General features: G+C 33.6%; 2 long non-coding RNA genes across 2 annotated transcripts; one reads left to right on the top strand and one right to left on the bottom strand.

Moving 5' to 3' along the window:
• Window positions 1-1,240: 1,240 nt before the first annotated feature.
• Window positions 1,241-26,425, bottom strand: LOC139974510 (uncharacterized). The gene is made up of 3 exons (XR_011795498.1): window positions 26,072-26,425; window positions 2,985-3,236; window positions 1,241-2,580 (listed from the first exon to the last, which is right to left on the bottom strand). It is a non-coding gene; the product is annotated as an uncharacterized lncRNA (long non-coding RNA).
• On the top strand, window positions 16,720-19,176 carry LOC139973349 (uncharacterized). The gene is made up of 3 exons (XR_011795190.1): window positions 16,720-17,201; window positions 17,932-17,991; window positions 19,108-19,176. It is a non-coding gene; the product is annotated as an uncharacterized lncRNA (long non-coding RNA).
• Window positions 26,426-27,253: the final 828 nt, after the last annotated feature.

Raw genomic sequence — 27,253 nt, 5'->3', positions numbered from 1 at the left:
CGAATCTAAGAAAGGTGAAAATAAACTCCCATATCACACTGTCAAATGCTTTTTCGGAGTCCACGAGGAACAGTAAACCTATTTTGTTACTCGTGTTACAATACTCAATCAAATCTTAAACGAAGCGGATGTTTTTTCCCAATAAAGCGGTTTTTAAGGATACCTGTCTGATTATTGCTAATCACTTTGGGGTGAACAAGTTTAATTCTTGTTAATAATACTTTAGCGAATATCTGGTAAGGAGTGAGATTGGACGATAGTTCTAAATAAAGTCCTTATCCTTGCCATGCTTTGGAATTAAGGTAATAATTGCACGTTTCTGATCGGCAGACAATTAAAACTTAGTATTAGCGTGAAAATTGATTAATAGTCCATCGTTACCAGGGTATTTACCAATAGAAAATGAATTCAGAGCTGCAACACACTCGGCAGACGTCAGAAGCCCATCACAGCAATCTGTTTCATCCGTACTCAGCTTATTAGAATTACAACAGGCGCCATTTTGTGTAATTGGGACACTCCGTTAGACTATGCTCCAGTCGTGTTTATCAAGACAATTATCAGTATCATTGTGTTTTTAATAGTGCAAATACATCATATTTTATAACTTAGAGCGAAATTCTACTACTTTAACCTGGATAAAACTACTTCATTCGTTTAGTGCTTTTCAGTAGGCTTAACAGATTGAAAAAAATTGGAGCATTTCCAGCAGCAGCAAATTAAGATGATGAAAGCAGAAAATCCGAAAAAGAAGGGAACCAATTGAGTTATGTGTAAACATCTTTCAAAGAGAACAATTTTATTGAACCTCTTCTTCAACAAAAACAATTTCAATACTAAAGTTCATTGTCATTCACGGTTTTTAGAGGTATTTTATGCACAGATATAGTAAATTAAGATTCTGCATTCTGTCACATCATAATTTGGCATTAATTTTAATTCTCTATAAATGCCTCCTTTGTCTTCCAGCTTATACCTTGAAAATATGTTTGGTGACCGAACTAGCACATTAAACGAACATGTGGTATTGAAAGTATGGCATAATCTAGCTTCCTATTATGGCACCTTACCTATGTACACATAATCTCTCCTTCAACAAGTATTTTCGAATCATAATTAGTCGTTTCCTTAACGATGATACACTAATTCAAAAATAATTCAAAATGTTTTAATAAAAGTCTTATATATTTCGAGTAAAAATTCATAATAACAGAGAATACAAAGCAATGTGATGCCAAACCTTGTTGGTTTTATTTTGGGATTATCGCATAACAGTGAAGGTAACCAGCTTTTATCAAAAAGTTTTAATCCACATTACGAGATGAAAGAAGTTCCTTGTAAAATGTCTGGTTTGGGAAGAAATGAAGTTCCAACCCTCATTCTCCTGTCATGATGTGGTCTTATGGAAAGGAACCTTGAGTAATAAGCCTATCTTTTCACTTCTTCATAATCTTAGCTTCTAGTGTTTTATGTTATGTAATATAACCTGATTATTAAGTTTATTGAATGTTCTTTAAGATTAATCGTCACAATCTTCTCCCCTCCTCTTCTTTGCTCCTAGCAATAAGACATCCAGCAAGCCAAGGTTTTAATGATCCGCGGGTGTTGTGACTTCACTAACTGTTAGTAGAGCCTCACAGTGTTTTCATTTTCATATACTGCTACAACAGAACAGTTGTAATCGAGTGTAATCATTTGATGAAAAACATATACTTGTATCCTAAGGTTCACCGTAGATTCAATTCAACATAAAACCATAGCAAGCATTGAACCACCAGCCGCCGGGAATGTCTTTCATTACTAGCACAACTTTGTAAAGCTATGTCATTGTCCTGATATATCTCGATGGTAATCCATGTAGTCATATTCTATTTGATATAACAGAAAGCTATAATAAGCATGTTTTAAAATCATGACAATACTTTTGTCAAACGTACCAAATTATCTTTATATAGTTAGCTAGGTAATGTGAGACACGTACATAGTATGTTGAATACTATTTTTTTAAATACCATTGTTAATATCCCACATATTAAGTGAACACAAGGTACAGACATTGTGTCTAAGGCTTCGGTTACCCTCTTCAAGAATGAAGGTAACAATTATTGGCCTAAACCTATGATTGTGTAACTGCCGATGCTTTGTTTAAGCATTTACAGATAAGTAATTCACCTTCTCTCTCTTCCACAAGTCCTAAGCGGACCTGATACATACACTGCAACTTAAAAAACAAGTAACTATACGTCTTACATTCAGTCAACAAAATCAGACTAAATTGAACTTGTCCAGTGGTTTTGGCTTTTCGAGGAACAACACGTACCGAAGCTCACTGTGTAACTTTCAATAGTTATTTCGTATTTCGTTGTCTTGGAACTAATTCGAAACCGATTGAATTGAGGATATGCACTGCCATCGTTGGTTTTGTTGAACCAAATATCAATTCTTAGTTGTTGATCTGTCTGAGATGATATGACATGCAATATCTCATTTCCAAGCCTGAAACTAGAATCGAGATCACCAAATCCATCCCTTTAGTTATTCCAAGTCTCGAGAAATGAAATAGAAGAAGTCTCTATAATGCTGTAGAAATAATTGCAACCATCATTATGAGAGTAACAACAGAGAATCGTTACTTGTAGTTTCACCACTTCAGTTAGTTTCTAACATTTGTAAGTTCAATTAAACCTAGGGTAATTCAGCATATTGGAAGAATGTATGTTGTGAGCGGTAACGCTATCGGTTGGCTATTAGAACATAATCTGATTGAGAGATGAAACTAAGCTATCAAATATGTAAACATGTTACTGTTTAGTCAAATAAAGTAAGTTACAATAGTGTCTTACCATTTGAACGTTATATTATATAGATATGTGAGAAGGCCAGGCGGTAGGGCATTCACGTATGTCTATCTATTTCTTAAAATCGTATCTCCAATTGTGAACTGGAGTAATTCTAGACTTAATGGTATACATTTTTTAAATCACCTGTTTTAGGCATCCTTGTTGTTGACAACAAACTCTTGATTCGCGTTGTCCTTTCATCAGTTGATGGTAATATTCGCATTCCATCTGTTGAGTGCGCCGCAGTTGTTGATCGGTCACTGATATCCGTTTCCAACGTTCCTTTTGTTGGTGTTGACGTTTTACCGGTTGACATAAATGATCGCATTTCATCAGTAGAGGGCGTTCACGTTGATTTGAATCCACCCAGTGTTGCTTCCTTTTTTATTCTCTCATCTGTAAACAGAAATGATCAGTGTCAGATGTTGTTCTTTTGTTCTAATGCATGTTAACTTTTTAAATCCTATACATTAATATCTAAGAAAACATGTAACCTACCTCGTCTAACTGTCAGAGATATAGAATTAGAAATATTCGAATGAATGTTTGGATAGCAAATTGCATATAGACTTAAAACTAACCAGCTTGATGCGGTTTTACTTCACCTTGTGTTGATATTTCCCCCAAGGTATATGTCATGATTGAGGTAGTGTATTATTATAGTATTTGGGACTCATCAATGGTAGTTGTAAAATAATGTAGTCATTATAATGAATGAATTTGTTAAAATTAGTTTGATCCATGTAACGATGATATGCAACCTAACAACAAATAAAATTAATTCAAGTATTTCTTTAACGAATTGTGCTTTTCCAAATTAATCTTCAAACCTTTCAACTAGGACGTAAAGGTGAACTTAACTTTATGTCAGTGACTCTGCCTAGAAAGAATTAGTTATAATTAAAATATTATCTAAATTTAGTACTCGCATGTAATGCTCCTAATATAAAACCCAGCAAGGAAAACTCATATCGGGCATTTCTTGTGACTTATTACCATTCGTTAACGTATATAAAAACACTAAACATAAGTAAATAAAATTTGTTTACACGATAAAAATATAAAAAGTAAGCTTTATATGTCAGTAAGTCTGTTTAGAGAAACAGATAACAGAACATCGAATGCCACTAAAAAATTAAGTGGTTCGTTTGAACCGAAAATATGCATATATAAATTGTATTCTAAAACAAATTTGTTTGATACCTTTTCTTTCTCTTCCATTTGGGCCATGACCTATAGAGCTTATTGCCAAATAGGGTTCATATCTAGAGAAGCTGGTAGTAAATGTATCGTCATTATAACTTTCCATAACAAACAAAGTGTTTCACAATGATTCAGTTACTTCAGAATTCATATAAAAAATATTAATAAAACAAAACACGTTTTCTTAAATCACGATCCCCAAAATCACAAATTTAAGACATGATAAAAATTAATGAATTCAATTATAAAGAAATAGGTCTGTTTATTGATTATATATCATAGATTTTTAATATTGTGTCTTTGCGTATAATTCTGTAGAAGTAGGCTTCATATTGAATTCCAAACGACGTCAATATCCTTCGATAAATAGCACGGCTGTTTCCGTTTTCTTTTTTGCTTTTGTAGAATATTAACATTAATAATAATGCTGAACATGAATCACGTGATCGGTTGTGTGTTCCCCCAGACTTCGGTATCTGCGTAGCGACACGAGGGTTTTCAAAGTAACTGAGAACATTGATGAGCTTGACAAGGAATTATCCAGAACAAATCTTAGTTTCTACTAAACATTGATAAAAGAAGATGAGTGCAATTCAGTTTTCGTGTATCTTTCATTGCTTCCTTCTTGGTATTTGCATTTATTCTTCGATGGCGGGAAGCGTTGGTAAGTAGAGTACGGAAAGTAGATCTAACATTTCATCTCATTACTTAGACGTTTTGAATTTAAAGAAAAAGCATGAATCAGCAAACTCGGATCAGTTATTATACTTGTAGCAAATATTTGTTATGCAACTGTATCTTATGATTTCAGCATTTTTCAAGTGCACAAAACGACACTCAATTAAAGATGCCGTTATACCTTGTGGTGGTAACTGTAGTAATCAAATGGAGCTAATACCGAAAACCGGTAAGTAACAGTTGCTATTAAGGTAATCTAAGAAGTTATAAATGTAGACAAGTAATACATGTATCAAAATAAAATCTGATTTTTCTTTCACTGCAAAAAGAACAGTGATTTCATTTAAAGCTTTATTTACATGTTATATTCAAGCGTATATGTCATATGCATAATAGTAATTTGAATGAACTGTTTGGTGAATATATAGAGAACGCCGAAATAACTGAAAATTAGTTAAACGCTTTGCTAATTCATGTAAAGTTATAGTGATGATGTATTTACAACCATCCTCTCTAAATATAAACTTTATTTGACATTCAACCCTCTGAGTACTGGCCCAAAGGGAAAGAAAGAAAACTAACCAAGACATCAAATAAATCTGTTTTAGAAGGAAATGTATATATGCATATTTTCCACTTAATTTTTTTTTATGGCAGCAGATGTTCAGTTATCTGTTTCTTTACCCAGACTCACTGATATAGAAGATAGAATACTAGATAGACGACTAAAAATTACTCACCAGTATTGTTGCCGGACGAACTTTTCTACAGCATGTTCATATAAAATATTGTAGTAGATGGAGGTCGGAGCAAATTAACTTTACTCTTTTTTTCTTTCGTTACTGAAAATTACTGAAATGTTCCAAGTGTTCACAATTATTTATATTCAAGTAAGGAAGAAATAATTTTACACTCGATTACAGATTCGACATCATCCAAGTCGACTTTTTAGTCCTCAACAAAATCAATAACCACAGCAGGTTGGAAGTTAGTTTTATAATACGCTGTGCAAATCATATATATCAAAAGCGGTGGTCTGTTATCAGAGCTACGTATTTCGGGGATTTGTTGATGTTCTGCAGAATAGTTCCTATTGACTCTTCAATTTGACCAATGTTGAGTATTTTACAGCAATCTTAGTAATACATCATATCCAAGCTATTATCAGTAGGATACAGCCGATACTTTTATATAGCGAAGATAAATTAACATTTCACCATGTGTAAAGCATATATTCTTGTTAATATTGTAACGTGCTGGTACTGCTTGATAGTGCATCCGTTAGAAATGATATATTCATCAGCTTCATTGGTAGAGTTTCCATTCAAAGAATGAAAGGGAAAAAACATCAAATTTATTCTGAAAATATCCGATTCACTGTAAGCATTTAGCTAGACGACAGAAAATAAATTTAGAATCAGTCTTTATTCACGAGTAACTGGCTATATTAATTTTTTTTCCTTTTTGTTCAACTATTCGAAGACCATTTTCTTAGTACTATGATTATTGTTAGATTGACCGATGCATTTGTATATAGGCCTTTAGCTTTGGTATCATGTTTCTGGAAAAATATCATTTACCATACCAAACTGTTTTAGTAGTTTTATAATATCAGCATAGTCTCTTCTCGCTTATTGTTTTAAACTGTTATTTTACCAAACTTTTGTTTTATATAATTTCTTTTTCCGACTGTGGAAAAAGCTAGTCAGAGGGGTTTGATCGGAAGGAATCTATATGTCCGTCTCCCCATCAGGACTCTCGAGTTAAATCCTAACAATATAAAATCATTCTTAAGGTTTACTCTCAATATTTTCTTGGTAAATAAATTCACCATTTATTTTAACGAAATGCTCTTTTCATATTCTTGACTGTTAGGACGAATGTCGACGGATAATTTTCTGCAATCCACGAGTTCACCGGTAACCACATCAATAACTACAGAAGGTATGGATATAAAACTCACTTTTTATATATTATTGTGTAAACAAACTTGATTTACTTCCGTTTAATGTTGTAATATAATTTAACGCATGGTAATAAGTCAAACGAAATGCCCGCTATGAGTTCCCGTTGCCGGGTTTTATATCAGGAGTATTGCATGGGAATACTAAATGTAGTAATATAGTTAGTTTAATTCTTCTAGGCAGAGTCACTGACATAAACTTGAGTTAATCTTTACGTCCTACATTAAATGTTTGAAGAATAATATGGACAACATTATTTGCTTTCATGTATCGTTATGTTAACAAATGGTAATGAGTCAAACGAAATGCTCGAAATAATTGTTTTTGTTTTTAGGTTGCATATCATTACTGCATGTATCGAAGACTGATTTTAACAAATTCATTAGTTATAATGACTATATTATTTTAAAACTACAATTGATGAATCCAAAATACAAGTATGATACACTATATTACTCATAACATATACCGTGGCGAAAATATCAACACAACGTAAAGTAAGAACGCAACAAGCTGATAAGTATTAAGAATATGTACTTTGCTATCGAAGCATTCTACGGAAAATTTCTCGGCATACATCAGAGAACCCGTTTTTTTAAGAAAAGTGTCAACTTGACTTTTCACTTCCCTTCAGAGTGATGTATTTCTCCGTGAGATAAAACCTTACTACTCATTGTGGGAATAATGAAAAATAACAGTTACGCATATTTTTAAAATCCCGCTAATCAAAATTATGAGTGCATTCCTTGGATTTCTAGCAAAGCAGGCGGTGGACATTAAATGTGCATGGTAGACTTACGTGGACATACGTCTCTCAGTCTAGTGAAGCTTCACGAGAATATGCGCATGTATTGAGATGATAAATCGCATGAAATGCGAATCCCGATTATTTCATTGCCTGGTCCGGATAAACTTTTGGGGGATACCTCGTATTTTATATTGAAATATTATGGTTGTTACCGATGGACTATATATATTGTAGGTAAAACCATCCAAGCAGTTGATTAAGTTTGAAATTGGAGTTCCTTGCAATTCTATTTGTATATTTGTATATATGTATTGTGTGTAATTGAAAGCGGAAGTCCTTGCTAATCTATTTGAGTAACTTGTATATATGTATTGTATGTAAATGAAAGTGGAAGCCTTTGTTTATCTTCTATCATTATTTCGTGTCTAAATGCGATTGCATAATACAACTTATATAAAGAAGATTTTGTTTTAGTCGAGTTTCTATAACTCGTACCTCATTTGAATGAATTATAGATGTTTTTGTTTGACAATTAACATGATAGTTTATTCTTCAATCAAATATGTTTGTTTTTAGAAGACAGTCAAAACAATGGTATGTTTGATGCGACTTCTCCAGAGGTGTCTTCTATGATGTCAAACACAGGTAGGTTTTTCTCAAATTAAATTAAGTAAGACTGTTTTAAACTCAACTAAAGTCTATAATAAAGAGTTGTGCATTTATACTTCACAATTGGAAAGTTTGTAAAATATTTGTGTGTGAGTAAACACTTAAGTATACATTTCTTCCGAATGTTCGGACAGGTATCTGCTACGTAACGAAAAAAAACTATCTGTTAAATGTATTTTCCTTCTAAAATATCGTACTGGAATTTGTAGATATAATTATTTCTATTAAAAAATGGTGTTAAGCTTTACTTAATCTTCGAGAAATGATGGATAAAATCAATTCAGTCACGTATTAATTACTTAAACAAACAAAAAAGTTGTTTAAATTGATAGTATCATCAGACGCTTTGGTCACTTACATTGGAACATTGGCACAATTTATTAACAGTTGCAGTTTTGATAAACGTGTAAGGCTGTTGCAGTAGTGCCGAGACAGTTTCTCAGTATATGATAACTCGCTCATTCTTCTTTCAAAAAAAAAAGGAAATTTGTAGTTTCATCATAGAGCAATAACAAATTAACATGTTGATTGATTTCGACAATGTTTATGATGTCGACCATTTTTATGATTACGACCGTGTTTAAGCTTTTCTACATCATACAAGTATTGATTTATTTGATTTTTTTTGCAGGAGTGTAGGAAATGTAATAGATTTGTCTACATTTACGTGTCAGCGTTTCACGGCGGTGCTGACAGTGACAAGTCAGTTATGAAACGTATATAACACTATGCATTATTCTTAACGTAGATCAGAATACTATTATTCTGAATTTAAAACAAGATGGCAGAATCCAAATATTGACATTTTCTTAATATACAACATATGCAATGTGGTAATGGAATGCAACGAAAAGCAGAAAACTGTCATTTAAATATATAACAAAACAAAATCAAAAATCTCTTTTAAGATGAACAAAATAAAAACTTTTAATTTGAACGATTTGCAACATGTATTTGACTAACCGAATTGCTGTTTTGCAAACAAAAAATCGAAGCAGTTGTTGTCTACAAGAGATAATACAACATTTTCATAGTGGGTACGAGAGGCACCTTCAATACATTGTTCCGTTGGGTATCCGTATATAAGTTACTCTAATTTAATGGATTTTTAATGGATTTATATATATATATATATATATATATATATATATGTATGTATGTATGTACGTATATACTGTTTTAGTAGTTTTATAATATCAGCATAGTCTCTTCTCGCTTATTGTATTAAACTGTTATTTAACCAAACTTTTGTTTTATATCAGTTCTTTAACCGACTGTGGAAAAAAGTTAGTCAGATAGGTTTAATCGGAAGGAATCGTCCGCTTCCCCATCAGGACTCTCAACTTACATCCTTACATTATGAAATGATATTTTACCATTGTTTTCTTGGTAAATTAATTCACCGTTTGTTTTAAGATAATGCTAGTTTTATATTCTTGACTGTTAGGACGAATGTCGACTGGCAACTTCCTGCAATCCACGAGTTCACCGATAACCACAGCAATAACAACAGAAGGTATGGCCATAGCTACACACATCTTACATTTCCTACTCGATAAAAAATTATCGACATAAACATTTTTTTTAATTTCAGACTATGGCATAATTTCTGTATTCATTGTTCTGCTTCGTTCTCCTCTGTTATGTAAGACTCAAATTAAGCAACTTTGCATAAGATAAGTTTAAAGAGCTATGAGAAAAATGTCCTGTAAAATAAGCATATACAAAAGGAAAGTAAGTTCAATTGATAAGCATATATGGGATGAATTTTGGTGAATAATTCCTTAAACTCAGAACTGCAGAAATTAACTCTATTGTCGATAGCCTAAGTATATGGTACCATATTTTTTTACTGATAAGAAGTATCGTCGTGATAAATCTTGAGTTGGATATCATGTGCGGTTGACGGAAGGGGACTGGAGAGAATAATAAATCCAGCATATAATAATTTAAGCATATTGCTCCGCAGAGCCAATCAAATGTGAAGCCAAGAACTTTCCAAGTAATACTCTATCTACGCCCGGCCTGACTTAATCGAACACCTGTGCATATTTCTGGACGGACTAAATAAAGGTCATATGAAAGACAATTCCTTAAAGTTATATATATAGCTAATTAACATTTATTCTCTTTTCTCTGTATTAAGAATGGCGGATCGTACGTGACCATGGACTGCACGGAAACATGCTCATGTGAGAATAACGTTCTTGCATGCATAAACTATACATGCAGTGAACATGCGATGTGCCAAAACTATAAAGGAAATATGTCGTGCGAATGCAACGTGAACTATATGGGAAATGGGACAGTATGTAAACGTGTACAGGATTGCCAAGATCTTTACGACAACGGCGTAATCAGTGAAGGTTTTCACTTGATATACCCGCTTACATGGCAAGGAGAACCTTTCGAAGCGTATTGCAAAGACGGATGGACTGTAAGAAGACTTTCATTTAGTTTATGTCCATGATAGTTGTCGTTTTATGTAAGAGAAATAACATGTACCATACCACACATTGTACTTCTATACTACGCCCCTGAAATTTACTACGTGGGACTAATTAACCTACGTACTTCAACATTAAAGAACAGAGTGTTGAAGAACAAGTATTATTTTGTTTTTGTTGTGCTAAACATAATTTAATTGAAGTGAAACTATATATTTTTAAGGAGCAGAAATAAACTTTGATTATATGGCTGGGCTGCAAATATCCACCTAGATATATGAGGGGAGAGTGTCTTTTCTGTTAATATATAGACCATTCATATATTCCATAAAAACATCACAGAAGTACTTTTCTTGACTAATCTGGTTTCAAGTGGACCGTGAATACTTCCTTAATGAGCCTCAACTAACTGATATAAACCTATTTTTGTTTTGCTGTTATTGTTTAGTTTTTTCAGCTCCGCGTCGATAACAATGGTTTTTACGAAAACTGGGATCGTTACAGATCTGGCTTATATAGACGCGGAACTATTTCACATTGGCTTGGAAACGACCGATTAGCCAACTTAACTGCTCAACGGAACTACACAATGAGAATGGAATTTAAAAAAACGGAGTAATAACATTACCCACTATCTTCAGTATGATCTCTTTCGAATTGGTTCAGAAGTCAACAACTATGCAATAGAAGAGCTCGGCAGTTATACAGGCAGCTTGGGTGAGTAAAACATGTTTATCGTAGCCTATAATGCAATGCACAGTTTATGCCATGAACGATATTTGTAAACCTACATGATAGAGTGTGGAACCTGGTTTATTGTGGTAACTGATCGACTGGCACTTTCGATATTTAAGGAGCATTAGCATCACTTATAACAAAACCGTCAATTTTCTCAAAATTTCTCAAAATCTTCATCGTCATCATTGTCGCCATCGTTATCTTCGTCATCTTCGTTGTCGTCTTCGTCTTCAATTTTCATTTCATCTTCATTGTCATCACCATCGTCACAGTAGACGATGATGAGAGTTATTTTAGTTTCGATTTTTCTTGAGAAAAAAAGTAAATTTAGAAGAAAGATGTTTTTTTTGCTGGTTACGTTTTCCTTCTCATTGTACACAGAATATGACTACATGGGATATCATCGTGGTAGTGAATTTTCAACACATTACTCTGACAACGATAACGATACATCACAAGATTGCGTGAATGATCATCATCTCGGTGGCTGGTGGTACAATGGGTATAATGATGAATTGACATGTACTACAGCGAATTTCAATGGAAATTTTGGCTATGGCTGGGATCATGGAGTGTGCATTTACGACAGAGAACGAATGATTTCTGACTGCGATATTGCTACAACTGAAATGAAAATCAAACCTCTCTGAATTATACGTCCATCAATACGTGTACACGTATTGAATCACGTGATTTGTTGATTGAGGCAATTCTTCGTTGCAAAAGGTGATAAATAGGTCACAAAACATTTAAACCAACCAGCATTAAGCCACTGCCCGAATCTATGAATAAGTTATTAAGCCCCAAAAAATTTTCAGGACTTTGCAAATCAAATTAAATGTAGTAATAAATGTGACAAAAACATGATATTATATATCTGCTCTCAACAATACACATCGTGCTTAATACTTCTTTATCATTATAATCATCCTCTAGGTCTTCATGTCTGTATAAGTTAGCTTTGACACTAAATATCCATTATGTATACACTACTCAACGTCGAGGCAGTTAGTCTATGGACAGAATAAAAACGAACGGAACAGTTTGACCAGAGGGATTTACTAAGGATGTCATACATGGTATTAATATCACCTAACGGCTTATGCAGTGTAATGGATATAAGAGTACATGCTGAGGGTGAATATAGAATCACGCCATACGTCATCAATAAATAATAAAGTTATTTAGTATGTTATAGTGTAGTATCAGCATGTCAGATATTTATCCCAACTTGCTCTCACCTTCAAGTGCCCTCTATTCTCTGTTCAAATTGGTATAATGGCTCAACTTTGTTGCTTGCAATATCAACTGATTGTTTGGTTAACACATTAGTAATAATAAAATTCATAATTAACCGTTTAGAATGATCACTTAGTCAATGAGTGACTAAATCATGAACACACAATTGCAATATCTATTTCAAGTTTGGTGTTGTAGAAAAAAGAGAAGCCAGGGATATAGTTATCTAAAAACGCATCGTTTCTACACAATTTAGTGTAGACTACAAGCTAAGCCAATTCAGGTACGATGACATCACGGATAATATTCCCCATATCAATTTGTCCATACAATATCACGTACATGATTAATAACACAACCTTGCCTTTACACCATATCAAAGGGCTAATCTTTAGTCTATAGAAATGGCTCAAAATGTTTCTAACTTTCTTCTGAAACTTCTAAACATTTCTTCTGACGAAGTTCCCTGACGCATTACACGGGAGTTGGCTTCAACGACCTTATAGCGCGCAATTCGCACTTTTTTCAATTATCTTTGAATTTGCTCTTGATATATAGACATTTATTGCATAGCATTTGATATCATGTATATTATTACTTAAGAAAACGTTGTGGTCTTTAATTGTTTTATTGGTTAAAGGTAAATGGCGAAAATATGGTGAATATCTGTAATTAGAGAGTGTTGGAACTTCCACATGTCTCAAAAATGTATCTAATTTAAATTACACTGGTCAAGGTATGGTATAATTATTAATGAAGGTTTTCATACGGTGGTACCGCTATCATGTGTTTTGTAATTGGAGCCTAGTAATAATGTAGCCTTCGGAATAAAAAAATATCAAACACAATAGGACTATTTTGAATATGCCAGTTATACATATTCACTTATTTCAAAGAAAATCAAAGATATCGGTTAAGCTTACATTGTGTGTATCTAAATAGAGTGTGAGAGAGAAACTTGTTTTGGAACAACTTAGGCTTCACTTCTCCACGGTAGGTTGAAGGTACGTTAATAGTGAAGTAGTTTATATGTTAAGCAAATAAAACACATATAAAAATATGTTATTGGAATTTCTAACAGAACTTTATTCTATGTATGTATGAACACTGCGATTACAGATTTAAATTGAACATTTGAGATGATTTTGATGTTGTAAATATTAACCTCTTTTCTCATATTTGTAACGATCGTAACGATTCCGTGATGTTGTGGTTCCTTGGTATTGAATATTTACAAAACTGTTTCACGTAAAATGTAACTGCAGAAATGAATATTGACTCTCAAATTGATGCGTCTGTGCGATAGAATAAATATATTGAAGACTCTTGCAAACTTTCCCTATTGTTTGGATATTCTTTTTGTACAATTTGGTCACTTTAATTCTTTTGTCTATAAGCAACTACCTGTGTGAAACATTGTCAAATTGTTTGTATTACAAAAGCGGTCAAACTATCACTGGAACATTTACTTTAATTTCAGCAAGGTGAAATCATTACCGGTGTCTAAAAGTATGAGTGAACGATCAGCACTTCGAACAACAAATTTAACAAAATATATCACTTACATGCAGAGTTTAAAAAAAAAGTTTCGCAACTTCATGGAAACTTAACCGCAAATTTCCTGATGAAATCTGTTTTCCAAAGATAAAATACTTTTCAGTCAAATCGACAAGATTCACGTTTTATTTAGTCAGTACTGATGGCATATATACAATTGTCTTTATATACCTGCCAATGACACAGGTGACTGTTGTAATATGCAAAATCTTATTAAATGTGGAATGATAAAACAATAGCTTATGTGACCACTATATGAAATACTGAAAGACTAGCAGAAAAAAATAAATATGGACTGAAACTGGAACAGTGAAACTAGAAGCTATTCACATAAATGGTATGAAACTCAAAATACTAGTCATATGCACTAGCAGAAAAAGCAGTCAGACTGATGATCACCAATGACAAAATGACAACACGTCCAATGATAGACACAGGCTCATAAAGATATTTTTGTCCAGAGTTAACCCTCCTCAATACATGGCAACTCTTTATAGAGACTGGCTAGAGTTACAAACAGGAACACTACTTTAAGAATGCTGACATTTGGCGACGTTATTGATGAAATTCGACTTGGATTGGGATAGCTGTAAGCTTTTATTCACTTTAAACAATTTGTCATTTACAGCAATTCTAACAGGCAAGTTCCAAACAGATGTTAAGTAAGATGTGTCTCTTTGGGATAAATGGCATTTGTTTAGATGCTATCTGACAGAAACGATAAAAACATGTTTTTTTTTTAATAGAGGACTGTGACCAATATATAAACTTGGTCAAAGCTTTGATCAATATTTCAGGCCCTTCCGCTTTCTTTCATAACAGAAGCTATATCATTCATTAACCTTGTTCAATTTCCTAATACATTATTTGTGATGGTTGTTTTGACAAATGTCAACATGCTACTGATTTCAATATACTAAAAGCCCCAGATTTTGCTTTTAAAGGAGGTTAAATCATAAATAGTTAAATAGTCAGCAGCAGCAGTAAGATCACATCAGATACCGATCGCCTATTAAACTGAACAGCAAAATATTTTCTGTTTAGTCGCAGTGGAAAATCGACAATTTTTACTTACGAGAGAAGAAACTGATATTGTTCACAACGATGTCGAATCAATAATAATATCAATGTTTTTACTTCAATATTTAAATGATCATGATTGAGATCTAATGGGAAATTAATTATCACAACATCAATAGGCATGTTTATAGGCGTAAGAACAGGTGCTGAGCCAATGATGCTGAAGAGTTTTGACAAAAGTTAAAATATATGAAATAATTTAGAAGCTAATTACTCATCCATTAACGAGACAATGTAACATGCACGTTCGTATCTTCAGGTTAACTAAAGATGAGAATTCGTAATGGTAGCAAAGCCTTTCAATAGTAAATTTAATATATTGACACATTAAAATGTTTCCGCCTCTTATCAACACAACAGCCGATTAACACAGAGATTAGAGTAACTACAGTGTATATGTTAAAGTAATTTACCACAGTTAAAACTGGATCGTGGTGATAAATCTGATAAATCGGTGGCATGTGCTGTTAGCATTACAGTAAGAACTGAGGATATGTGTAATCGCAACAAATGCATCAAACTGGATTTGTTGCGATCACACATATCCTTAGTTCTTACTGCAATCCTTATTGCACACGCTACTGGTTTATAGCACGATCCAGTTTTTATTGTAGTACAAATATTTAAGATTAATAATAGTTACTGTGTCTCTGTGTGTATCGGGTGAAAACAATCATCGTCGCGTCGTTATACTTGTAATTTCCAGAGCAGTGATACTCTTTTTGACAAGGCTTCACACAAAAAACAGAACAAAATGCTTACATCGAAAATTAATGTAACAATTGACTGGTTGGCAGCATGTGCCGTCGAGACACTTTAATTTACAAATCCTCCACCTGATTAATTGAAAACAAAAACCATTATTAAAAAGATGCATAAACCTAATTGTGATATATATTAGTGTCAACACATTGAATACATCTAGATCCTCTTTACGTTCTATAGTACAAATTAAAACTTTCATGGCAAGTTTTATGATACAAATTAGCACTTTCATGGCAATATTTATAATACAAATTAGCATTTTCATTGCATATTTGTAGTACAAATGAGCACTTTCTTGGCATATTTTATAGTACAAAATTGGCACTTTCATGGCAAGTTTAATAGTACAAATTAGCAATTTTAAGGCAATTTTAATTTCCATCTGTCTTACATTTAAGTATATTATACAGCCAGAGTTGTTTTCACTTTGGTTAATGTCGGCTTGCTAACTATGATTTCACTTTCATAGAGCATGAGTTATAAATTGAAACCAATTGTGTATTTACTGAATGGTGCCCTTCAAATGACACTCATATTACTTAAGTAATGAATTAAAAGAATGAACGTGAATTGACCAGTAAGCTTGCCTCAAAGGTCAACAAACACAAGTTAATATTTAGCCAACCATGAATTGAATAGCGGAATATTTGATTATGTAGATCAAACTTAAAATAATCAATAGCTACACATCTAATCGACAAAAGTAAGATTAGAATGAACCAATATCTAAAATAATTTCCATATTATAAAATATTACTTTACAATATCAACTTAAAACTTGCCCTGGATATCTGATTGTTTATTAAGAATTAGTACAGGTTTTTTATCTTCTTGTTATATCGCGTTTTAAGCTACCTGATGATGTATGTGGTGTAAGCCTTGTTCGCCGCAAACTCATTAAATCTTGTTTTCGTAACACAATTTCTTCATTAAACCAGATCACATTCGATCAATGTTCATGAATGAAAAAAACAAGAAACTAATGTTGAAGTACGTATGGGCCTAAACTGACATATAACCGAATTTGTTTACTAGTGTTCTAGTTTGATAGAGGTACGGATAACCTTTGTAGCAGTGCACTAGATTATTTACTGCCATAATGAAAATTGCAAACACGCAAACCTCTTTCTGTATTACTTATAGCATAGCGACTTTCCTTCTATAAGAAAGCATTGCCAGAAATTCACGGACATGGCAAAGTTTCCCAATCGGAATCTTGCAATAACTGCTGTCTTACTTTATGCTAATATCATCCACATTTCGCTGGCTATGGGTAGGTTTTATTATTTTTATTTTCTTTTATATATTTGGTTTATAATGTAAAATGCGTATCAACTAAGAAGTTCCATTAACTTAAAGCTAACTTGTCTGCTCATATTACTTGTACTTATCTACTATGATTTATAAGTTTTTCTTTCTCAAACAACTTTCTGATGAAAGTTGTAAGACATAAGTACACTTGCAGATAAATACACTCAATTGAATATTGCGTTGCTTGTTATCTGGAATTACATCTCGCCCAATATGTTGCTGCCAGCGAGCAAGGGCTACTGGCCTAACCACAGTGATGATGACAGCTAATATATCTGATATAAAATTATTCTAGACCAACCTTACGATGTACTGTTGTGATTGAAATGTAACGAGCTTCTCTGACCACTGATTCACACAGAGATTAAAGTAATTACTTTAAATTTTCAAGTTTTTTTACCAGTTTTTTTTACCAAAAATGCATCAAACTGGATTTTTCGGGAATAAACATATCCTTAGTACTTACTGTAATCCTAATAGCACATGCTACCGATTTATAGCAGGATCCGGTTTTTACTGTGGTACAAAATTTGAAGATTTATAGTAGATACTGTGTTCTCTGTGTGTATGGGTGTCTCTGAGGTATTAGGCAGTTTTGGGGATGAGAGGTGATCAAGATTAGTGTATAGATAGTCTTTGTTTTCATTTTTTTTATTCTCTTATTTCGTGCCTTTGTTCTTTAAAACAAACAGGCATATGCGAGTTCGAGAACTACATGAAAGGTCTCTCCCATCGGAATCCCCAATTAAGTGGTAACTTTATTTTATTTTTTACACATTCTTAGCTGCTATTTATTCAAATTGGTTTAGCTGGGTTTTTGGTATGAGACTTATCTGTTATCCGTTATTTTTCTTGATAAATACGTTATGAAGCAAAAACAACAAAATTGTCAAATGTAACTTGTGTATAAGAAATCATTGCGATAGACAACTCAGACAACAATCTAACGAAAATCCTCTTCCGTGTGAGAGATACTGTTGTTCAAAAGTTACAATAGGATATTGTCAATTTTTTTCATTTGTGATGTCATTGCTCTTCTAATTTTCAAGGTGTCAATGTAAAGTGTGACATTACATCTTGACAATGAAACCAATTACCTCGTGAACTCTTATTAATAACTTCAATGTTTTAAATTCTATAATTTTTTCATAACCTATCCATATTACATGGATAAAAATGTTAATAAACTACCAGTAAAGAAAGGATATAGTTTGACAGTTAAAACCATAGGTAGATGATACATATCTATAGACTTGTCCCAGTCGTGTTTGTAAAAGTAACATTTAAACTCTGATAGCTCCCAAGCGAGATGCGAGCTAGTTGGAAATGTTGTTTCTCATTAATATTTCTGTCAGTATAAATGATGATTGTTGTATTTTCTTCTCTTTGTGTTATGAAAAATATGTAAACAAGAATAATACAATTATATAAATGTTTTAATCTCAGTAAAAACACAAACTCTCAACTATTTGAATAATAACAGCGGCTATCTGTACCCGTTCCACATCAGTGAACCCGTTTTCCCAAAAAAAAATGTCAACTTGACTTTTCACTTCCCTTCAAAGTGATGTATTTCTAAGTCCTTGTTAATCTATTTGAGTAATTTGTATACATGATTTGTATACTAAATGAAAACGGAAGTCCTTGCAATTCTATTTGAGTAAATTTTATGTAAATGAAATTGGAGTCTTTGTTTATCTTCTATCACTATTTCGTGTCTAAACGCGATTGCATAATACAACATGTATTACGAAGATGATTTTTGAGTCAAATTTCTATAACTCGTACCTTATATAAATGGTTATATATGTTTTTGTTTGAAAATTAACATTATAGTTTATTCTTCAATCAAATATGTTTGTTTTTAGAAGACGGTCAAAACAACGGTATGTTTGATGATACTTCTCCAGAGGTTTCTTCTATGATGTCAAACACAGGTAGGTTCCTCTTAAATTAAATTAAGTAAGAGTATTTTAAACTCAACTGAAGTCTATTATAAAGATTTGTTCGTTTATACTTTACAAAAGGAAAGTTTGTAATATCTTTTTTGTGTGAGTAAAAACTTAAGTATACATATCTTCCGAATGTTCTGGACAGGTATCTGCTACGTAACGAGCAAAAAATCAACTATCTGTTAAATTTATTCTCCTTCTAATATATTGTACTGGAATTTGCAGGTACAGTAATTTCTAATAAAAAATGGTGCTAAGCTATAATTAATCTAAGAGAAATGAGAAATGAAAATCAATTCAGTCACATATTAATTACATAAAGCCAAAAAAATGTGTTTAAATTGATAGTATCATCTGACGCTTTGGTCACTTACATTGGAACATTGACGTAATTTATTAACAGATGTTAGTTGTGATAAACGTGAAATGCAGTTGCAGTAGTGCTGAGACAGTTTCTCAATAAATTATATAAAAAAAAGAAATTTGTAGTTTCATCACAGAGCAATAACAAATTAACATTTTGATTGATTTTGACGATGTTTATGATGACGACCGTGCTTATGATGACGACCGTGTTTAAACTTGTCTACATTGTACAAGTATTGATTGATTTGATTATTGCAGGAGTGTATGACATGCAATAGATTTGGTTACATTTACGTGTCAGAGTTTCAGGGCGGTGCTGACAGTGACAAGTCAGCTATGAAACGTATATAACACTATGCATTATTCTTAATGTCGATCAGAATACTATTATTCTGAATTTAAAACAAGACGGCAGAAGCCAAATATTGACATTTTCTTAATTCACAACAAAATGGAATGCCATGAAAGCAGAAAACTCTCATTTGAATACATTACAAAACAAAATGAAAAATTTATTTTAAGATGAACAAAAAGTCAAACATTTAATGTGACCGATTTGCAACATATATTTCACAAACCAAAATGCCGCTTTGCAAACAAAACAATCTCATTATTTGTTGTCTACAAGAGATAATACAACGTGTCAATAGTGTGTATGAGAGGCAATTTTAAAGTGTTGTTCCGTTTAGGTATCCGTATATTAGTCACTCTAATTTAATGGATTTTGTAGCAAAATCACATAGCTCAGATACACAACAATTTTCCTTAGTATTTTGGTGAGCTTAATAGAAGAATCACAATAAATGTATACAATTTTGGACACCTAGATTTAGTCCTACAACATTTATGGACAAATATAAGCTAGCCAAGCCCATACGAATGGACCTATAAATGATTCGAAGAGAATATTAAAAGTTACTTACCAGCATAGTCGCGGGACGAGCTATTCTGCATAATGTTCATATAAGACATTGTATTAGATATAGATCGGCGCAAATGAACTTTTTCTTTCGGTACTGAAATTTACTATAGATAATTTTACACTCGATTACAGATTCGACATTACCAAAGTCGACTTTACAGTCCTCAACGAAATTAATAACCACAACAGGTTGGTATTTAGTTTTATAATACGCTGTGCATATCACTTATATCAAAAGCTGTGCTCTGTTATCAGAGCTATGTATTTCGGGGATTTGTTGTTGTTCTGTTCCTGACTATCGTTGCAGAATTTGTGTTAATTTTGTAACATGCTGATACTACTTGATAGTGCATCCGTTAGAAATGCTATATTTATCAGCTTGGTAGAGTTTCTATTCAAAGAATGAAAGGAAAAAGTTCAAATTCATTCTGAAATATCCGATTTACTGTTAGCATGTAGCTAGACGACAGACATTACATTTAGAATCAGTCTTTATTCACGATTTACTGGCTTTACAAAGAATTTTCCTTTTTGTTCAACTATTCGAAGACCATTTTCTTAGTACCATGATTATAGTTAGATTGACCTATGTATTGGTATATAGGGCTTTAGCTTTGGTATCATGTTTCTTAAAAAAAAGGTCATTTAATATACCAAACTGTTTTTATTAGTTTTATAATATCGGCATTGTCTCTTCTCGCCATTGTATTAAACTTTTATTTTACCAAACTCTTGTTTTATGTAAATTCTTTAACCGACTGTGGAAAATTCTAGTCAGAGGGGTTTAATCGGAAGATATGTATACGTCCGTTTCCGCATCAGGACTCTCAAGTTACATCCTAACAATATAAAATCATACCTTACCATTTACTCTTAAAGCCTTTTAATATTTTCTTGGTAAATAAATTCACCGTTTATTTTAACATAATGCTAGTTTTATATTCTTGACTGTAAGGACGAATGTCGACTGACAACTTCCTGCAATCCACGAGTTCACCGGTAACCACAGCAATAACTACAGAAGGTATGGCCAAAGCTGCACACATCTTACATTTTCTACAAGGATAAAAATTAATCAACTTTGCATAACATACGTTTACAGAGCTATAAAAAAATGTCTTGTACAATAGAGCACATACAATAGAAAAGTAAGTTTAATTGATAAGCATAAATGGACTGAATTTTGGTGAATATTACCTTAAATTCAGAACTGCAGAAATTAACTCTATTGTCGTTAGTATATGGCACCACTTTTTTTTAGTAATAAGAAGTATCGTCGTGATAAATCTTGAGTTGGATATAGTGTGCGGTTGACGGAAGGGCCAAATTCTGTGTTTTAATTTAAGCTCATTTCTTATCCTCCTGTATAAACTCAGGAGGTGAGACTTAAATCCATTTTCACCGTTACTACTAGTATACGTGTACAACATCACACTACCACAATATGTGAATGATCGAAGCAGTTGACACCAAAGGGGAACTTGCCTTAACATCCTGATGATATATGACATATTCCATATTCCATTTTCAGTGGCGACCACTACGCCACCATGCCCTTTGAATCAAGTCTTTGATGACTGTGTATGCCAGATTACATGTGAAGACCCTCATGGGTGGTTTGGCTGCCATATAAACTGTACTGGAGGAAGAACATGCGTTTGTCCAGCCGGCTTTTTACTACTCGGACAGAATTGCATACCGGAGAGTGCTTGTGGGTGTTATCACGAAACGGGAGGAGTCATACCGGTATTCTTAAACTGTTATTAGTATATTTTTCATATGCGTTCCTTAACAATCGTATCCGCCAAAACCAGTCTTCTCTGTCCCAACAAAGTATCAGTTGTAGGGTTTTACAAAACACAGATAAAAGGAAAGTTTCTTCAGTTGCCAATGTCAAATTAATAACATAAAAAGTAGGTTTAATCAAGCGATATTATTAATGGCTGTTTATGAGCATGGTGAGACCCTTCTTATTCAATAATCAATCCAAATTTGACGAAAGTGTGTACAAGGGAGACTATGCGATGATGGGATCATTTTAGCGTACTGTTTTGTGGAACACACCTCCAATTAAAGAACTATTAACAAGCATATTGCTCCCCAGAGCCAATCAAAAGTGAAGCGAAGACATTTTCAAGTAGTACTCCGTCCACGCCTGGCCTGACTTAATCGAACACCTGTGCCCTCAAATATATCTGGACGGACTAAATAAAGGTCATATGAAAACAATTCCTTAAAGTTGTAATTTTTTCTCCATGAGAACAGACTAGAACACTATTCCAGAGATGTAATATACGTAATATCATCAGAGTGGCAACACTGTAATCATATTTATTCACTTTTTCTCTGTATTAAGAATGGCGGATCGTACGTGACCATGGACTGCACGGAAACATGCTCATGTGAGAATGACGTTCTTGTGTGCATAAACTATACATGCAGTGAACATGCGACGTGCCAGAACCACGATGGCAATATGTCGTGCGATTGCAACGTGAACTATATGGGAAATGGGACAGTATGTAAACGTGTACAGGATTGCCAAGATCTTTACGACAATGGCGTAATCAGTGAAGGTTTTCACTTCATATATCCGCTTACATGGCCAGGGGAACCTTTTGAAGCTTATTGCAAAGACGGATGGACTGTAAGAAGTCTTTCTTTTGAGTTTATGTCCATGATAGTTGTCGTTTTATGTACGAGAAATAACATGTACCATAATACACATTGTACTTCTTTACCCCGCCACTGAAATTTACTACGCAGGACTACGTAACCTACCTACTTCAACGTTAAAGAACAGAGTGTTGAAGAACAAGTATTATTTTGTGATTTTGTGCTAAACATAATATAAACGAAGTGAAACTATATATTTCCAAGGAGCAGAAAAAACGTTGATAATATGGCTGGGCTGCAAATATCCACCTATAAATGTGAGGGGATAGTGTCTTTTTCTGTTAATATATAGACCATTCATATATTCCATAAAAACATCACAGAAGTACTTTTCTTGACTAATCTGGCTTCAAGTGGACCGTGAATATTTCCTTAATGAGCCTCAACTAACTGTTATAAACCTACTTTTGTTTTGCTGTTATTGTTTAGTTTTTTCAGCTCCGCGTCGATAACAAGGGTTTTTACGATAACTGGGATCGTTACAGATCTGGCTTATTTAGACGAGGAACTATTTCACATTGGCTTGGAAACGACCGATTAGCCAACTTAACTGCTCAACGGAACTACACAATGAGAATGGAATTTAAAAAACGGAGTAATAACATTTCCCACTATCTTCAGTATGATCACTTTCGAATTGGTTCAGAAGTCAACAACTATGCACTAGAAGAGCTCGGCAGTTATACAGGCAGCTTGGGTGAGTAAAACATTTTTATCGTAGCCTATAATGCAATGCACAGTTTATGCCATGAACGATATTTGTAAACCTACATGATAGAGCGTGGAACCTGGTTTATTTTGGTAACTGATCGACTGGCACCTTCGATTTTTAAAGAGCATTAGCATCATTCATAAAAAAAACCGTCAATTTTCTCAAAATTTCTCAAAATCTTCATCGTCATCATTGTCGCCATCGCTATCTTCGTTTGTCGTCTTCGTCTTCGTCTTCAATTTTCATTTCCATCTTTCATTGTCATCCCCATCGTCACAGTAGACGATGATGAGAGTTATTTTAGTTTCGATTTTTCTTGAGAAAAAAAGTAAATTTAGAAGAAAGATGTTTTTTTTTTTTTCCCCGCTGGTTACGTTTTCCTTCTCATTGTACACAGAATATGACTACATGGGATATCATCGTGGTAGTGAATTTTCAACACATGACTCTGACAACGATAACGATACATCACGAGATTGCGTGAGTGATCATCATCTCGGTGGCTGGTGGTACAATGGGTATAATGATGAATTGACATGTACTACAGCGAATTTCAATGGAAATTATGGCTATGGCTGGGATCATGGAGTGTGCATTTACGACAGGGAACGAATGATTTCTGACTGCGATATTGCTACAACTGAAATGAAAATCAAACCCCTCTGAATTATACGTCCATTAATACGTGTGATTTGTTGATTGAGGCAATTTTTCGTTGCAAAAGGTGACAAATAGGTCACGAAACATTAAAACCAACCAGCATTAAAAGTCCCTGCCCGAATCTATGAATCAGTTATTAAGCAAAATACTTTTTCAGGACTTTGCAAGTCAAATCAAATGTAGAAATAAATGTGACAAAAACATGATATTATATGTCTGCTCTCAACAATACACATCGTGCTTAATACTTCTTTATTATTATAATCATCGTCTTGGTCTTCATGTTTGTATAAGTGTAATGGCAAGAGTTAACAAACACAAATAAACTCAAGAGCAATAACTTATGCTTCCATTATTTTATTCAAGGGTCTCACAAGTATCGCTGGGTATTGGAGCCAGCGACTCAAAATATTTTAGATATAATTTGCAGAAAACAAAAGAGAACGGTGGACCACACTTAGGGCCTTCATAGCTAGAAGTGCATCTGTAATGAAACATAACCAGAAAAGCATTAAAAATATGTGTAAATTGGTCAAACGTAACAAAAAGGTTAACCAGTTGTACCTATACAGCTTCTAACAGTTGCCTAAATATTCCACAACATAGCATCGATGACTGAGAATAAGAATTACTATCAACGCAGACCATCTACTTAATTTGAATACATTAACAGAGGACATAGTCTTTACGACTGTAATAGACAAGTCTGCCTACTCATATCCTGTGTAGATTTCATTCATTAAAACAACGGGACTTCAACAAGTCAACCCCACGGTAGGAATAACAACGACACAACTATGTGGTACCGGCTTAACCTAGTGTAACTCACATGGGTGAACATTGTAGTAAAACTGTTGTAAGATAAGTATTATACTCAAGTAAACTGGGTTTCCTAAATGCATACATCCAGAACATGTCGTTTGTTCATTAAACAAGACATAACTAGATACCAATATAAATACAGACATATGTACTTTAACGGTTAGTGGACGTGGCCACCTTTAAAATACAGATATATGTGCAATCGTAAATACTAACGGTACATGGGCGCGGCCATTTTAACTACCGCCATCTTACTGAGGGCGCAATTCCAAATCTGAATACTTTCCCAACTGGTCAATCTAAAGTATCCCCACACGTGTACTCACATGAGAATCATGCAGGTTCTCATGTTTATCTTACATCTTAGTTACGGACACAATATATATTTATATCCACTCTTAATTATTACAACAGAAATGAGCAAGACAAATAACAGACTTCAAGCCGCTTAATTTGATGTAAAAGTCACGGTCCTATACCTACTTAATCGATGTTAAGGCTATGATTCCTGCATACACTTAACGTTAACGGTATTCGACCAGTAGCCTATACACAGCGTACACATTGTTAAATAGACCAGCCTACGCTAAACGAGTGAAACTTGACAGAGCACCCGAGTGAGCATTGAAACTATAATCGAACTGTGGGCTTGTTTTTAATACGTAAAACACACAAATTACTTGGAAAACATTACATATTGTCTTCAATATACGAATAATTACCTTTGAAGCTCAACTCGCCCAGCAACTTTGATATTCTCGAAGAGAAAGTGTATGAACGTAGTTTACTAACAGCAGTCGAAATAGCGTGTGTGGAGGGTCGTAAACAACATACAGACCAGTGCTAAGATTATAGACGCTTAAACAATAGGGATAGTTGTTCTGGTTACACCAACATGCTAAGAAGCAGTTTCAGGTCAAAGGTTATCACTATGCGCGAGGAATTTGATGGAGTTATATGAGGGCGCTCGATAATCCCTCACATAAGTTATCTTTGACACTAAATATCCATTATGTATACACTACTCAACGTCGAGTCAGCTAGTCTATGGGCAAGAATAAATACGAACAGAACAGTTTCACCAGAGGGATTTACTAAGGATGTCATACATGGTATTAATATCACCTAACGGTTTATGCAGTTTATGGATATAAGAGTACATGCTGAGCGTGAATATATAATCACGCCATACGTCATCAATAAATAATAAAGTACTTCAGTATGGTATAGTGTAGTATCATCATGCCAGAGATTTATTCGAACATACTATCACCTTCAAGTGCTCTCTATTCTCTGTTCAAACTGTTATAATGGCTCAACTTTGCTGCTTGCAATGTCATCTGACTGGTTGATTAACACATTAGTAATAATACAATTCATAATTAACCGTTTAGAATGGTCACTTGGTCAATGAATGACTTAATCATGAACACACAATTGCAATATTCATTTCAAGTTTGGTGTTGTAGAAAAAAGAGAAGCCAGGGAAATAGTTTTATAAAAACGCATCGTTTCTACACAATTTCGTGTAGACTAAAAGCTAAGCCAATTCAGGAACGATGACATCACGGATAATATTACCCATCTTAATTTGTCCATACAATATCACGTACATGATTAATAACACAACCTTGCCTTTACACCGTATCAAAGGGCTAATCTTTAGTCTATAGAAATGGCTCAAAATGTGTCTAACTTTCTTCTGAAAACTTCTAAACATTTCTTTTGACGAAGTTCCCTGACGCCCTACACGGGAGTCGGCTTGAACGACCTTATAGCGCGCAATACGCATTTTTTTATATTATCTTTGAATTTCCTCTTGATATATAGACATTTATTGCATAGCATTTGATATCATGTATATTATTACTTAAGACAACGTTTTGGTCTTCAATTGTTTTATT

The sequence above is a fragment of the Apostichopus japonicus genome, chromosome 9 (genome assembly GCF_037975245.1).
Source record: "Apostichopus japonicus isolate 1M-3 chromosome 9, ASM3797524v1, whole genome shotgun sequence".
NCBI classification, from domain to species: domain Eukaryota; kingdom Metazoa; phylum Echinodermata; class Holothuroidea; order Aspidochirotida; family Stichopodidae; genus Apostichopus; species Apostichopus japonicus.
Note: the sequence above shows the minus strand (reverse complement) of the source record. Positions and strands in the feature narration are given on the sequence as shown.